Here is a 17,205-nt window from a genome sequence, read left to right on the forward strand (position 1 = left end):
GCATGGAGCAGAACTGAAGTCATGGATAGGGAATGCTAAACTTTATTTTTAAAAATTTGAATTTATATATCGCCCTATATCTGGAGGTCTAGGGGGAGTTCCCAGAATAAAATCAAAATACAAAACCACAAAATGCATAATCAAAATAAAAACAACAACCCAATAACCCCCCTCCAAAACCCCCCACACATTTTAAACTTCCCTGAGGAGGGCATTCCACAGATGGGTAGCCATTGCAGAAAAGGCCTGTTCTCATGTTGCCATCTTCCAGACATCTCGAGGAGGAGGCACACGAAGAAGGGCCTGAGAAGATGAGCTCAGGGTGCAGGTAGGTTCATATGGAAAGAGATGATTCTTGAGGTATTACAGTCCTGAGTCGCTTAAGGCTTTATAGGTCAAAACCAGCACTTTGAATTGGGTCCGGAAACTATTTGGTAGCCAATGCAGATCGACCAGGATTGGTGTAATAAGCTCAAACCATCTTGCTCTGGTGAGCAATCTGGCCACTAAATTCTGCGCTGGCTGAAGTTTCCAAACTGTTTTCAGAGGCTGAGTGTCTAATCCTGGCATTCAGTGAAATGTTGGCATGTCTGCAGGTGTGTGGTCAATGGAAGAGATGCTGAGCCATTGGAAACAGAGACTGAACAGGAAGACCAAGCAGCTCTTGTGTGTTGTTGGTTTTTGAATGGGTATTTACTGATACCTTTTTAAAGTATTATAGATGATACTGGTGAACAACCCCTGAGCCAAAATAAGCAGATGTCATAATCTAAATACTATTTGTCATTGAAAGGGCTCTTTGACAGAAGCATTGTCCTATATTTATTTAAAGCTAATTAATGCTTTATTTATTATATGATTCAGTGTAAGATGGCTTGACAGTTCTAATAAACTATTGTGGTCTTTGGTCATTCAAACTGAAAAGACCTGGTTGTGCTCCAGTTTCACCATTGAAAATTTATGTGTGGAATTGTTTATCAGGTATTTGATGTTCTTGTGAAATGTATTAATGGCCGCCGTTTGCCTCCAGTGCTGCATGAAGCCGTTGTTGTCACAGGAATTGGAAGGGTAACATTTTTATTTTTTCAAAGAAAAATGGAAAAGCCTTTCTTGACATGGCTTCCTTTTGAGTGTTATAATAATGACTCGTTCTTGGAGATGCAGGTAGAAGAAAATGCAATAATGAACTTATTCATTCTACCATGCAAGGCATGGAAGGGTTTCCTAATATTTAGTTACCGCTACAAATCAAAGTAATATAGAATTTAAGAAGTTGGCACTTCGATTCATCATACCAAGCAATCCATTTTTGCTTTTGCTGAAGCCTTCTTGGGGCCTGAAAATGATGAAAACTTTAATAACTTTTTGCCTGCACACATTCTCCCCTGGGGCTTGTGGTAAATATCAGGTACCAAGATACTGTTGAAATTAACTTGAAAACATAAAAATGTGAGACATCCCTCCTCCCCATTCCTGCCATCCTCAATGTCAAGGAAAACGTATGACTTTATGACACTCTTCATAATAGCTCTGCCCCCAACTCAGAAAATGCTGGCTGCCTTGAAGAGCTCTTGTTAATCTGAAAATAAACTGGCAGGATTACATAAATAATGAAAGAGCTAAAAATGCTGTAGTTTTGTAATGTAGATGAAGGCAAGGTGTCATGTCAGGATCACATTTGCATACTAGAATGATTTAGTTATCATGCCATCTACTCAAAAGAAGCCAAAATGGCTATGAATATTCATGGGTTTCAATTAAAATATTAATGACACACCAGTACTTTTGTGGACTCTGAGCATCCATAAATAGTTTGGATTGTGTGGAGAATGGAAGGATCAGGTGGGAAACGAAGGAACAGAATGATGCACCTACAGATGGGATGATGATTTGTATTTGTTCCAGAGTCAAAAGATGGGCAGTTATTTATTTGCACATTAGTATGTAGCAGTTAAACCCTTGCAAATATTGCCCATTCACATACACAGTTGGGGTGTACAATGCTAATACCTCTAAGCAACCAAGTTGCCTTGGCTTCCATTATCCCTGCTTCAGTTTTCTCAGAGTCAAACAGCATGTGCTGCATGCTAGATTCCTTGATATCCTTCTGACACGTTTGAGATACATTGATTCTAGGTGCCTAAAAGTGCCTAGCATTTCAAATGCACAGCTCCTGGAGTTGTCTGTGGAAGAACGAGCAGGAAGAATGCCAGGGCTGATAAGCAGTAGGTTGGATGAGAAATGACTGAAGCAATGCTGATTTTGCAGAAAAAAAGAGGCATGACTGAAGCATAACCTGTGCTTCATGTTCTACACCGTTAAGACCGTGTTCATGGAAGACAATCTTACTTGGCTACGAGTGATCGCCAAAGAAGAAGAAGAAAACCTAAAGGCTATAGTTCTCCTTCCTCCGTAGCAGACAATTTTTTGAGACCTGGACACATATCTGTGTCCTCTGATAGAGCCCTCCTGAAGCTCTTTCATCCCTGTTCAGCTAATTCTTTTTCAGTGGGATTTGCATGCCACCCTCATGGCTGTGTTCTGTAGGTTCTTTATTCTTTTGTTGGTAGAATATTTCCTGCAATTTCTTTCATTATGCTTGATACTGTTGCATTTCTGCCAATGGAGCGATCAATTGGAGACCCACCTTGCAAATCGTCATGTTTGGGGAGTGGGTCAAGTTGAAATCCAAGCATATCATTCCAAATTGCTCTGCTATCTAATTTTGGGTGGGCGAATGTTGCCCAGCAAGTACTGTCACACTACTCAGCATGTTTTTCCTTGGGCACCTGAGCTCATTACCTTGTGCTTTATTGGATGGCACATGCAGGCAAAGGAGGAATCATCCTTTGCAGTGTGCTGCACAGCACAGTGGAAGAAAAAGCATCTCATTTGACAGGATCAAGGGGTTGAATTGTGGTTGTAGGGGAGCATCTACCAAGCCTTCCTTCTGCATTCCAGTCAGTTGCTCTGCTCTAATGAAAAACCTTGCTGCATTTGGCTTGTATTTTCTTCTTGCAAGCTTAGCTTAGCTTTGCCTACCTTTCAAGTTTTACCTTTCCACTTGTGTTACCTTGATCTGTAGTATTCCCTCAGATTGATCCCCTGACAGTCTCTGCTCTGTATTCACCCTCTGTTAAATGGATCACCATTTCTTATGCTGATGACAATCAGACTCATCCATGGATCATGCTTAATATGAGCAGAAATAGCTTGCTTAGTCTGGTCTAGTCCTGCCTATTCTGACTGGCAAAATCTTTCAAAGTTTCAGGAAGAAGTCTTTCTCAGCTGTGCTGTGATCCCCCTTCTATACCGCTGAATCTTAGTCCTTCCGCTAGACCTAGAGCACATGATTTGCATGCAGAAAGACCCCATGTTCAACCACTGGCGCCTCTAGGTAGGTAGGGAAAAATAGGTTTGAAACTCTGAAGGTCCCACTGCCAACCATTGTAGGCAATACTGAGCTAAATGAGTCTATGACCCAACTTTGATATAAGTCAGTTCTTATACTCTGGTGGTACATTCAGTGTATGTGCTTCTATGATTCCACTGTGGAGACACCAGGAGGCACCACACTTCATGATGAGCCCTTCTTGCTACCCAGAGCAGCCATCCCATTCCTTTCCGCAAATCTTCATGAAACGAATAAGTTCATTTAAAGCTCATTGTCCATTGACCAAGATCTCTTTGTGCAGACTGCTCAGATTCCTGGTGAATGGAAGATACAGGGAACGTCCAGCCTGAAATCAAATCATCTGGGAGAAAGGCCCTACTTGTGACCCCCATCAGGAGAAATAAAACAAAGAACATGGACCATGGCATTCTTCAGGAGACCACACTTAGGGTAGCACTTGCTATGGAAATCCTTCCTAAGAGAAATCAGGCAATCCTTCTCTTTACCTGTATTCAGAAAACATGTAAATACTTTTTTTTTTAATCCAGGCTTCTGGCCAATAGTTTTAAGACCTTTTTATATTGCTGGTTGTAACTGCTGATAGAAATAAATTATAATGTTGTTTTGAATTGTTTTACATAATTTCATGGTTATCATCTGCCCTGGACTCCCCTTAGGGACAAATGGAGGGTTATAAATTAGAAAGAATAAATAATGAAATAAAACAAATAAACTTACCCTAGGCGCAGCACCTTTTTGGGCTCAGAAAATCTTAAGAGACGAGATATCAGTAGCCTGAAACCCCAAAGAACTTGTGCACCTCTGTTGTAGTGGATCTCTTTATTGGGACTAGCCAGCAGATATTTCCCTTGACTGTGCCAATTTACAGGAAAGAAATAAAAATATTCGTGAAGGCGGAATGGAAACTGAGCAGCAGATGGTCCAGCAAATGTCAATGAGGCATACAGATTGAAATTTTTAAGAGAAAAGGTCAACTTGCTAAGAGAAAGACGAATAGGAGTCTAACACAGAAGAAGGGGCACAAAAGTCAAACCATTATTTTCTATCTTTCGTAGCAATTTCCAAGGAAGAAATAGGTGCTATTGGCTTGCATGAAAATGGACGGGAATCTTTCCCAAATTAAACTGCACAGTGAATAATGTAGCAGCTCTTACAAATTCATTGCCCTGACATAAACCAAAAAAGGTTGTCTATCTTAAATGAGCCAGAGTGTTGCCCTTTTCCCTTACTGGCTAGTGGTAGCCCTACGGTAGTCTTGCATTACTTTCTGGTCACAATAACCTTTTCTGCCTTTCAACCTGATGCTAAATTGTCAGCCATGTTTTAATGAATACAGTTCTGTTGGTGCCAAATTAAGCCAATCTTGGAAATTTTAGAACCCAGGAAAGGCTACCCAGTGTTTATAGTCAGAAATGGCAGGATTGGGGGATCAACTCAGTCTATTTACCAGAGGTAGCAAGCCCCCTCCCAGGCAGGTATCTCACCCCCGGGCCCCCATTGCTGGCTCCCTATGGTTACTTGAAAAGACCCCCTCCTTCCATTCTGGGCAGAGTTTTAGGAAAGAGCTAATGGGGCAGAGGTTTTTGTGAATGTGAGCGACAACCCAGAGGGACACTGCTTTCTCTCCGCTTCTCCCCAGAATGTTTCCTTACTGAAATCCTCAGATACCATTGAGTCTTCCCCAGGAAGCTTATTCAATTCTACAGACCTTGCTTCTTCATCACACCAGTACCAAAGGCAGTAGGAGACCTGCCAGAGCCCTGCCAGAGCCCTGCCCTTTCAACTGCATGCTGATCTCCTTCAGGGAAGTGAGGATGAAAACACTAACCTCCAAGCCGGGGTATTTTACCCTGGGGGTGGGAGCAGCATGTGTGGGTTATGCCACAGTACGGCAGTGAGCTGTGTCTGCCCTTACAGCTATCTGCCAGGCCAGAGAAAGCAAGAGAGTGCAAATGAATGCATGCCTTTATGCAAATATGAAGGGGAACACTGATATACCACTGACATATACATTTATAATAAAATAACTCATAGCACTGGGTGGGTGGCTGTATAAAACCAGCCTTAAAGGGACATATCCAGGAGCTGTCAAGCGAAACCTGCGGGAAGACATTATTATATTTATTTTGAACTTAAAAAAAAGAAAAAGGCAACACAACAGTTTGATTAGTTTGAGTAGTTTCCCCTGAGGGCTGAATGTGGAATGAAACTTCATTATAAAATATAGTGCCTGGACTTCAGCTTGAATCAGGGTTGCCATTTTTTCCTCTCAGTCCTTCAGGGAATTGACATTTCTTCACACAAAAATCTCCCCTGACCACACTCCTCTTCCAATCTTAAGGCTATCTTATTATCCCTAAACAAAATTGTGAAATTTACTTCCTTGGAGTCAGAAATGGCCCAAGCTAGCTTAAATTGACTTAGTAGGCAGAAAGGAAAGGCAGATCATTATGGAACAGTGGCACCTCAGGATACAATTAGTTCTAGAAAGATGATCCTGTAATCAGTATAAGCTTGAAATAGTTGTGTTTTGAAGACTAAGTGGTGGTGGTGGGGAGTAGCAGGTTCTTGGGTATTTGCTGAAAATCAAAAATGTGTATCACCACTATATACCACGTCCTTCTGATAATGAGTACATATTTTTTTCCTGATTTTTGTAGCCTCTAGCTTTCAGAATAAGGATCTTAAAAATCAGGGGTTCTAAATCAGGTTGTGAGATTTAAGAAGAAGTGATTGGCTAGCATCCTGGTCCTTTTACATTTCAGACCTCTGTTGAATCCACTACCATCAGCTATCCAATCTAGTGTTCTTGGCTATTTTGAACCAGCATTCCAGTGTTATTCGATTGCCTGTTGGCCTCTGTTCTGCAGCCCTGTGGCTTGGGACTGCATTCTTGTCCCACCATGACTGCCTGTATTACTGCCTTTACATTTGTTTAGTTTAAACATCGTTTATTGAAAAGAATGGGAAAAGCCGCATAGGAATGTATGTCGTGCAAATACAACAACCAGCAAAGAAAGCATATGGAGAAATGTTAGGAAAAGAATTATGTTGTTAATAATAATAATAATAATAACAATAATAATAAATTTTATTTATACCCCGCCCTCCCCGGCCAAGGCTGGGCTCAGAGCTGCTAATACCAAATATATAATACATTAAAAACACAAAATCAAACAATTGACGAAAACACAGCTCAGAATCACAGTAAAATCAAAATAAAATTAAGTGGCCAACCCACGAATCACAGCCATGAGGGTAGGAATATTAAATGTTCTCCAGGCCCAGTCACCCATGCTGGTCCCATATGGGCCGATAGAAAGGGCCAAGGAAGCCACTTACATACAGGGTTTCATGGAAAGAAAGGGAAGGAAGTTTTGTGGGGAATCCTGGTAGTTCTGCACACCCTAAAAGCCATGTCTTTGTAACATATATACTGGGTGTGTGACAGAGCTTGGTGACTTGAATAATGCTTTAGTTTTACATCATCGTTAACATTAGCTATATTCTTTTGCACTTGTTAACTAACCCTGCTTAATGTCAGGGCAAGTGTACTGATGAACCAAGATTAAAGCCAGAGGAGTTAAGAGAAGCATTAGTGCTGGAGAGTGAGGCAGAAGAGTGAAGGATCATATGAGCCAATAATTTGTTTCTGATCCTTGAACCATATTTAAGAGATGGGCAGTGTTACATTGACTATACAACTATTTTACTAGGTACCCATTCAGTCTAGACTGAATATCTCTGGAGACTGAATATATGACCAAAATATAGTTCTGTAAATCAGATTTCAACAAGACCTCAAAAGATTTAAGCATTCATGGCAGCAAGCCCATTTACTGGGAAGTGGGAGTCTTGCTAGTGGGGAGACACTTTCAGTTACAAGCACTGTGATGAATCACAGATACACAGTCACAGAAGCAAGCCAGTTCCCTTTGAACACTTGTCTGTTAAGCCTTTCAAATTGTGCAAAACCAGTTCTTGGCAGCTCAGAAAGAAACTCTGCCACCTTTTGTGAAGCAGAGGTTCTGTTTCCATGTTCCATATTTTCTTTCTTTCTTTCTCTCTTTCTCTCTTTCTCTCTTCTCTCTCTCTCTCTCTCTCTCTCTCTCTCTCTCTCTCTCTCTCTCTCTCTCTCTCTCTCTCTCTCTCTTGCTGCTTGTCATTCAGCACAAGAATAAGGAAGAAAATTATTACTTCCTGTTCTAGCTGACATTGAATTCTCTGTCCTTCTCCTTGAAATATCACAAGGGGAGAAAAATAGCAGAAGAAGGGGGAAATTAAATCATCGTTCCTTTCTGGAAGATGCTGGTTATATACGAGCTGTGTTCTCAGTGTAGGAGCGGCCTTGTGTTGCTTTTACTATAGATCACCCAGAAATATATGGAAAAGTAAACTTTCCCCCCCTTTCCCCAAGAGTCTACTAAATTAGGGTTCAGCATGTTTTTGACACAGTGACTTTTATGAAATTGGTTTTTATTAAAGTCTGCAGGTTGCTGTGGTGCCTGCCATGGCTTTGATTAAGCATGGTATTAGGATCATATCCTGGGCTAACAGTATTTCCAAATCCCTGACTGTGTTTTCTAAGAATTGTGATTAAAGTTCTGGCTGCTTTCCCACAATTGCTAATATCTGTTGAGGGGTTGAGTTACCATCTTGGTTATTAGTGCTCAGGTTTCTCCTACATATGGGCCCCTCTGTGTTTCCTCAACAATATCAGTGAGCATCCTCTTTAGGGGAGCTACTTCTGCATTGAAATGCAAGGATTAAAGCTGTAACCAAATTAACACCAGGGTCTTGAGGTTTTCTAATGCAGCTGGGGAGTCAGAGTGTTGGATGCTTTCGAATGCCTAATGCACGTTTGATTGAATCTTGGGCAAAACAAAGCAATGAAATGAGGAGGTGGGGAAAAGCCCATCTGAAAAAGATTATGGATGAACAGGTTGAGTAATGCCATCTGACAGCTCGAATTCTGAACAATCTGATCATTTCTGCTGCAGATGGGAGTTGTAGCTTTGTACTTTGTGCTTTGCTGGCATAGACAATCCATTTAGGGTTCCCTCTGGGGAAAGCCCATATTATTACCCAGATTCTGTGTACACATTATTTGATAATGAATTAATTCAGACTCCTTTTGTGTTCATTGAAGTAATGGCAATCTTAACCCCCCCCCCTTTGCAGATTGATAAAGATATCACAGCTCAGAATAGCCAAGTAGGATTTTCTCTTGTTTGAGCTTTGATGTAGCAGATTTCAAGCAAGACTGGCAATGGTTTCTTAGCTTGATGAGGACCCAGCAAGTTTACCAGTATCAGGAGCAATTTGTTAAACCGACCCCTGGAGGGTTTGTTAGTCACAGCAACGCTGGAGCTGGCAAAGCTCCTTAATCCTTAGGTATTTGTTGTACCAATATCTTAGATGCCATATTTAATCTGTCTACGAGTGTTTGTATATGGGGACACACTATGTATGGGTTTTATTGACCCGGTGTGCACAATTAAGAGTAAATGATAGTAGATTTGTTGATTTCAGGTCGCTATTCCGAAACAACACCTTTCTACAGCAGCATGAAATTTCAAGTTGTTTTCAGTTGACTGGCTTTTTGGTCATTTGGAGGCCATTGTGTGTTTAGAGGCAATTCTGCCATTTGGGCATGTGATACGGTAGGCATCCTGCTATGTGCATCAGACCCATTTATCCTGTCCACTTGGCCCCCAGCTTGCCTCATCTTCTTTCTGTTTTCACTCAACAGAGTACTGCCATTGAGCTTAGAAGACCTTGTTGCTTAGCCATGAGATCTCTGAATTGCCTTGGGAAATGATATTTCTGTGGTGCTCCTGCCCTCTGTCCTGGTTCTTTATTTCATTTCAGTATGATTGCTCAGATGTTTTACATTAATTGCCTTCTGCATACTTACAGTACATCCTTTGGAAACTGATGTTGAGAGTGTCAGGACCAAAAGGTGAAACCCTTTGTCAGAAGTCAGAGGTGCTGCCCACATCAGCCCAGCTATTTAGGCTGGGGTCTTTAGTACATTGACTTGGGATCAAACCTCTTTGAACACAGTGGGAATTAGTTCTGAGTAAACATGCATCATATTGTACTGTTAGGTCAGTATGTTTCCTCTCTGGCTCAGGGTTGGCAGTGACAAATCTGAAGAAGTGTGCATGCACACGAAAGCTCATACTAAAATAAAAAAAAACTTAGTTGGTCTTTAAGGTGCTGCTGGAAGGATTTTTTTTAATTTTGTTTCAGCAGAGAGTTGTATTCACCCAAGTCCTACTCAGAACAGACCCATTGCAATTACTGAACCTAAATTAGTAATGTCCATTAACTTCAATGGGTCTACTTTACCAAAGGTGTCATGGGCTTTGAAGACACTCGAATTCAGGACGCAAGGGAGAAACGTGCTAAGAGGAAGGCACCCTTGGCAAATCCACATTGGCCTCCACAGTCACTTACGGACTCATTGTTAAAACCGTGTTTATGGAAGACAATCTTACTTGGCTATGAGTGATCGCCAAAGAAGAAGAAGACTTTGAGTAGGACTACCAGTGAATACATGCCTAAATATCCAGCTTAAAAGGTTTGAGAGGAGCTGTACAGGGGAGGGATGTTCACTGGATGCTCTGACATGATTGTGGGGAAAATACTGGGAATGTAAATTCTCCCAGTAGTGGAATGGACAAATAAATAAATAGACCTAAAAGCCATTGTTTCTGATATTTGGGGGATGGAATAGCTCACTCTGAATAAAAGTTGTTGGGTATGTGTGTGGATGGCAGCCTTTTATTGTATTTTGAAATGGCAGCAAACCATATGCAAACATGAGGCGACATGTTGTGGTCTAATTGCTTGCAGCATTTCTATTATATTCCATATTGTTTTAATTTTACATCATGACTAAAAATGCTGCTGCATTCTCTTGGTTGAGTTTGTGCCAAGGGTTGTGCCGCAACTGTGCTGTGCAGTGGCAATTGGTGTAGATAGGGAAAATAGTAAATACGGGAGATGGCAAATATATTAATCAAACCTCCTCCTGCTGAATCCTGGTCAAAAAATAAGAAGAGAGGGGAAAGCAGCTTGAATTTTAAACAGATTATGGAGTAAAAAAATATTTTAAGTGTGTCTGACTCTAATCAAATGATAAAATGTAGTTGAGATTGTTTTCCCTCTCCCATTCTTTATATGGCGGGGTGTATGTGTCCAGATGGAACAAGAGAAAGTAATAAATCATGTTTTGGAATAGCAAGTTGCAACTTAGTGGAATTGGTGTGGTGGGGCATCAGTGGTAAGTGGAAGATGGAGATGATGGCAGAGCCACATCTGCGAGTCGACTGCAGGACTATACTGTATTGATAAACTTAGACTACTAAAATGCTCAGGAATACAACCCGTGGAGGGTGACATTTTTGTCACAATAAGCCTTGGAGCCCCATTGGCTTGCCGGTAAGTGTGTAAGATACGATGGGTTGAAACAAGCTGTTTACATAACTGTTTAACATGAACATTGATAATCCCTCCAATGTTTAGGAATTCAAAGTCCTGACTCGATCTGCTGTGTTTGATGATCATAGAGAACACTCTTGGTGGGCACAGATTCTGTAACTCAGTGGTTGGAGCACATGCTCTGCGTGCAGTATGCGTCAGATTTAGCCCCTGGCATTTTATTGTAATAGGGATTTTTTAAACGTTCGCTCTACCTCATAAAACCTTGGGTGCTAGGCTGCCAGAAAAAATAATCTCAGTCAATAAAGTCTCCAGCTGAAAGGGTCATCAGGTAGAAGTTGATGAGAAAGGACCTTTTCCTGGAGGACTGGCTGGAAGAAGGCCAGTGGAGTGGTGGTGGGATGGTGATGAGTGGTCAGAGGGTGCAGACTGGGATACCTTGGGTTGTCCCTTCACCCCCATCCATTTACACCCACCTGGATAAGATGGAAGCAAATCCTACCAGGAGTTACAGTTTTCTGCTTCTAGCAGGAGTTTTAAGAGTGCACTGATGTACTTACTCTCTATAAATATTAATGTGGTTTCTTCCCTTCTCCTTTGTTCAAAATCCTTGTTTAAAACCTTGGAAATAGCAAGGTCTTCTCTCAGTGTAGAAGAATCTAGGAAGAGAAGACAGCTTTTTCAGCACTGAAGGCCACATGAGCTATTCATCAGAAGTGTAGAGCCATAGTTCAAGAATAGAGAAAATTATTTGCATGTGTAAAGTATTTGGTTTAATTCATAGTATCTCCGGTTAAAAGGCTGCACGTTTCAAGGATGGCTGTGAAAGACTTCTCTCTGAGATCCCGGGGAGGAACTACGGTACCAGACAGATGAGATTGCATTGGAAATTATTCACTCAAAATTCAGAATCTTATCATTGCAGGGTTGAAATTCTGACACTCTATCACTGCCCACCCAAGCAAGGAATTCCATGGTGTTTTGGGTGCACACATAGTTTCTAGTTAACTAGGATGGTTCACATATCTTTGCATTTCTCCATGAAACTGCTAGCTCCTCCCAATAGAGATAATAAAGGTAAAGATAAAGGACCCCTGACAGTTAAGTCGAGTCACAGACGACTCTGGGGTTGCGGCGCTCATCTCGCTTTACAGGCCGAGGGAGCCAGCATTTGTCGGCAGACAGTTATTCCGGGTCATGTGGCCAGCATGACTAAGCCACTTCTGGTGCAATGGAACACCGAAACCAGAGCAGCGCACGGAAACGCCATTTATCTTCCCACCGGAGCGGTACCTATTTATCTACTTGTACTTTTTGGCATGCTTTCAAACTGCTAGGTTGACAGGAGCAGGGACTGAACAACAGGAGCTCACCCTGTTGCGGGGATTTGAACCGCCAATCTTCTGATCGGCAAGCCCAAGAGGCTCAGTGGTTTAGACCACAGCGCCACCCGCACCCCAATAGAGATAATACCTTGCACAATTACATCTTCTGGAGTGAGAGGCGAGTGAAATGCTCCTTATCTTGTCATAGATAAAAAAATTCCTTCAGTAGCACCTTAAAGACCAACTGAGTTTATATTTTGGTATGAGCTTTCGTGTGCATGCACACTTCTTCAGATACACACGAAAGCTCATACCAAAATATAAACTCAGTTGGTCTTTAAGGTGCTACTGAAGGAATTTTTTTATTTTGCTTCGACTCAGACCAACACAGCTACCTACCTGTAACTTGTCATAGATAGTTGGTGATCTTTTTGCTTTCTTTAACCCCTGATTAATGTCTTAATTTTTTTTAATAAGCTTCCAAAAGTTGAAGTGACTTTGTGCTTGTTTTTATTCTCAAACAAATCAGTCTTTTAAAGTCCCAAGAAATATTTGAAGGTGGCCAGTTCCCTCATAACATCCCAAATGGCTGTTCTGTTAGACTTAAATGTCTTGTACTGCTCAGCTATAGGAATCATAGTCATAGTCTGAAAACCATCTCTGTATATCTATCATTATAGTGGCTCATGGCACTAAACTCCTAGGCTAGGATGCTGGGTTTGCACTTTCAATGCTGCTGGCAAGTGGACATGGAATGGCTCCTTAGGCATATTAAGTTCTAAAAATTCCACAGCTAACAATACTGTTTAGCTGCCTTATCTGTGCACCACTGGATAACTGATGTAATATTTTCTCCTTCCTCTTTTTGGTATTAAAATATCTAGAACCTCCACTGAGTTCAAATTTCCTCCAATTATTACAACCAGCAGGAATAGGTTGGGCAGGTTTTAAAATTGGAAGAATCTAGAGCCTTGCTGAGACAGGTGTGTGATGTTGGCTGGTCCATTTCCCAGTCAACTCTAAAACAGCATCTTTCCAGGCTGAGAAATTTGTTCAGTTATCTACAACATATTCCCAAATTCTCTGCATTCTTGTGCATACAAGAACAAGCTTTATTTTGTGACAGGACTTGAAAGAATTTGGCTTCAAAACGAGGTTTTTTGTGTGGCTGGTCTGGCTGACTTTTATAGTGTTGTTTAAAGGATGGCTGAGTGAATGTATGCAGTTTGAAATTTGTTGTTAATATAACAACAACAACAACAACAACAATCTTTATTACGGTCCATAGACCCATCAATTTGTTACCAAGCGATACACAGCTGGGACACCCCGCCCTCAAACCACTCAGACATCTTACTCAAATTCGGAGTAGGAAACATTAGTTCTTGTGACCACCGATAAAAACTTTGCCACTGCTAGTGTTCTGGCATTTGACCGGTCTTCCAATAGGAACCTGATATAAAAATCCTCTGATTTTCCTGGGAGCAAGGCTAGCAGGGGTGAAATCACTTCAGCCCTAGCTTGCTCAAACTTCCCACAGTGCAGCACAATGTGTTTTATAGAATCTACATCATGGGTGCACGAGCACAGTCTTTCCTGGTAGGGTACTCCTCTCATCCTGCCCTCCAGCACTGCAGAGGGGAAACATTCAGTCTTGCTTTTGTAAACAGCCTTCGGTAGTTTGGCACTGTCAAGTTTTGAATATAGGCTGCTGGCTTAAAGACATGCCCATATTGTACTCCTACTGCCAGTGGACTGCAGATCACAAGTGATTGATGTAATAGATCACTGTGTGAATTATCCCAAAGTCTTTGCTTTAAGGTCTTTAGGGCACCTTCATATCCCAGGCAATAGAGTTGGGTGGGTGAGAGGCCTAAAACAGTGGCTTTTCTCGCCATGGTTTTCTGCCATTGGCTGATGTATTCCTCATTGTTCAGGTATTTATACAGTCCCTCCACGAGTTCAAATACTGCAATCTTGAGCCAATGTTTTAGTGCAGCCCACCATGCCTTTGTTGAAATTGGGCATTCACCCATTTCTAGCAGGAGTATGGAATTTCGGACACAATTGGGCACCTGAAGCAAGGATCAAATAAATTGTGCTTGGAAGCCATCTAGCTTAGGAAGTTCCCCTTCTGCCAGACATTTGCTGCGTACAGGATTTGGGGGATTTGTTGTTAATATAATAGAAACAATATTAATTCAATCTTATTTATTACTGCAATTTCTCTTCTGCCTTTCTAAAAGCATATGGCAGCATACAAATTTAAAAACATATAAATATTCCTACTAATAATAATTATTTGCTTACTAAAACAAGAACCAACTGTATCAATCAAAATTTAAAACAGCATCACAACATATGGTCTAAAACAATATTCCAGAAAAGCCAGTTGAATGAAAGCAATTTTGCTGCAAAGTGAGCTATCAGAGACCAAGGGAGGTTGTCCCAAATTCAGGACTCCATAACTGGTCAAGTTCCAACCTGACATATCTCAGATGTTCCAGAGATCTTGAAAAGGGTTTCAGAAGGCCAATGAAGCATACTTTATTTTTATTTTTTTTAAAACCAACCTAAAATAGTGCTCCACTTCTTCATTGTATAAGAGGAAGTATTTGGAAAAGGACAATAACTCAGTGGTAGTGTTTGTGTGGTGCCTGCAGAAGGTCTTGAACTGAATCAATGGTATCTCTGATTAAAAGGATTGGGTAGCAGGTGATGGGGAAGAACCCTCTCCCCAAGATCCCGGGGAGCTGCTGACAGAGTAGAAAAGACTGGGTTAGATTGAATGCTTGTCTGATCCTTGCATTCATTTCTACATTACCTGATTTAGGCTTGTCTTCTGATTGGAAGGAGGGAAGTGCAGAGCACATTCACAAACCTATTAGAGTTCTTTGAGAGTGTCAGCCAGCAGCATATAGACAGAGGTGATCCGGTTGACATTGTGTATTTGGACTTCCAAAAAGCGTTTGACAAAGACTTCTAAGTCAAGGAAGAAGAAGAAGAGCAAAGAGTAGGAATAAATGGACAGTTCTCCAAATGGAGAGAGGTGGGAAATGGTGGAGTTCCCCAAGGATCCGCATTGAGACCTGTGTTTTTTTAACTTTTTCATAAACAGTATAGACTATAGAGCATAGCTGTCAACCCCTGGATTGGAAGATAAGGAATTCTATGGGGCTGTCAACTCCCAGATATGAAAGTAAGGGCGCTGAATAAGGGAATTTCCCGCAAAAAGGGCAAGTTGACAGCACTGGTACCCTGTATAGAGCTAGTACTGAGCAAAGAGGTGGCCAAGTTTGTTGATGATACTAACTTGTTCAGGGTTGTTAAAGACAAAGAGAGAATGTGAAGAGCTCCAAAAGGACTGAGTGAATGGGTGGTAAAATAGAAACAAAATGTAAACAAGTGTAATGCGGTGTATGTTGGGGCAATTTTTTTTTAATTTCACAGATATGCTCATGAGATGATAGACTAGGAATAAACTCTACGAAGATGTTGACCCAGTGAGAAAGGCAAATTCCATGCTAGGGATCATGAGGAATGGAATTAAAAATAAAACTTCCAATAATCACAATGCTGTTATAAAAATCTATGGTGTGACTGCATTTGGAATACTGAATATAGTTCTGGTTGCCTCACCTCAAAAAGTGTATCATGGAGTTGGGAAAAGTTTAGAAAAGGGCAGCCCGAATGATCAAGGGGATAGAGTGACTCCCCTTTGAAGAAAGGTTACAGTGTTTGGGGCTTTTTGGTTTAGAGAAAAGGCAAGCAAGAGGTGACATGATAGAAGTCTGCAAAATGATGAATGACATGGAGAAAGTGCATAGAGAAAAGTTTTTATTTCTCCCTCATAACACTAGAACTCATGAACATCCAATGAAGTTGATCCAGGAAGTTCTGCTTAGATTCTTATGCCAAGTGTCAATAGGAAACCCCACTGAGAGTGGGCAGTTTTGCTGTATGTCTCTGCTTTGGGCTCAGTTGGATCATTAAGTTACATACAGCAGACCTTGGTAGCCGTGAATTCTTTCTCCCCATGGAGACGCCTGTACAAAATAGCACTGTTATTTCAGGGTCCATTATGAAAATATTCAGCTACATTGCTGATGGACCCCCATCTCTTCACACCTATAGTTACCCTTCAGTTTATGATAAATTTTGCTTCACATCCATTCTCTCCGCCCCCCCCCCAAGAAATCTTTTGGTTTATCACCAGGCAAATTAAATCAACATACTGGCACGCTTCCTTGATGCAGCAGCTGGAAAATATTTAAAGCTTTTCTGCTTGCTGTAAAAAGTAGCCATAACCCATTTTGAACCATAAAGATATGAAAAATAAAAGAACCGTTAGTAAGAATGTAAGATTTCTGGGAATGGTGAGGAGGTCACAAAAGCTGCTGTTCCTGGAATTCATAAAAGTAAAAACAGCATTCTGTGAAGGTGAAGGTTGTTTTTCGTATAGGACTTCATAGATAGTAGCAGTTGCAGACTTATTGGTATTGCAGAGATACCATCATTTTCAAAATGGCTGAGAAGTAATGTGGCTGTGAAAGGTCCACCAATTTTATATACATGGAGGGATTTGGCTCAATTAAAAAAATAGGTGGCATGTAGCATCCTTCTTGGTTCTAGGGTTGGGCATTTGGGTTGGGCAGGTAGCTTTTCACAAAGCCAATGCAGTCATAACCAAGCTGCATTTTCTTGCCTTGTTTCCAAAGCCCTCGCATGGCAGGTTTAGTTGTTGAGGAGTCCCTGGCACAGCCAAACAAAGGTTTATTTAAGTACCATGTTTATTGATTAAGTAGCAAGACCTGCTGTTTTTGTTTCTAGGCCTTGGAACTTAACATGGCCTTCCCCTGGAGAATTAAAATTTTATGCGTAGAAGGCAGAAGACTGTAGACAAACAACAAAGGAGGACTCTTGTCCATGTCCTGCTTGTGGGATATTCAGAGGCATCCAGAGGTGGAAGCCTGGTAAATCTCAGGAAAACTGTGCAATATGGTTTTGTAATAGTGT

The 17,205-nt window shown here is 41.2% G+C and overlaps 1 protein-coding gene across 1 annotated transcript in view; it reads left to right on the forward strand.

The window, feature by feature from the left end:
* Window positions 1–17,205, forward strand: part of EXOC4 (exocyst complex component 4) — a 374,045-nt gene that overhangs the window by 171,192 nt on the left and 185,648 nt on the right. The gene's annotated exons all lie outside the window — the stretch shown is intronic.

The sequence above is a fragment of the Zootoca vivipara genome, chromosome 9, assembly GCF_965207765.1.
Source record: "Zootoca vivipara chromosome 9, rZooViv2.hap1.1, whole genome shotgun sequence".
In the NCBI taxonomy this organism is placed as follows: Eukaryota; Metazoa; Chordata; class Lepidosauria; order Squamata; family Lacertidae; genus Zootoca; species Zootoca vivipara.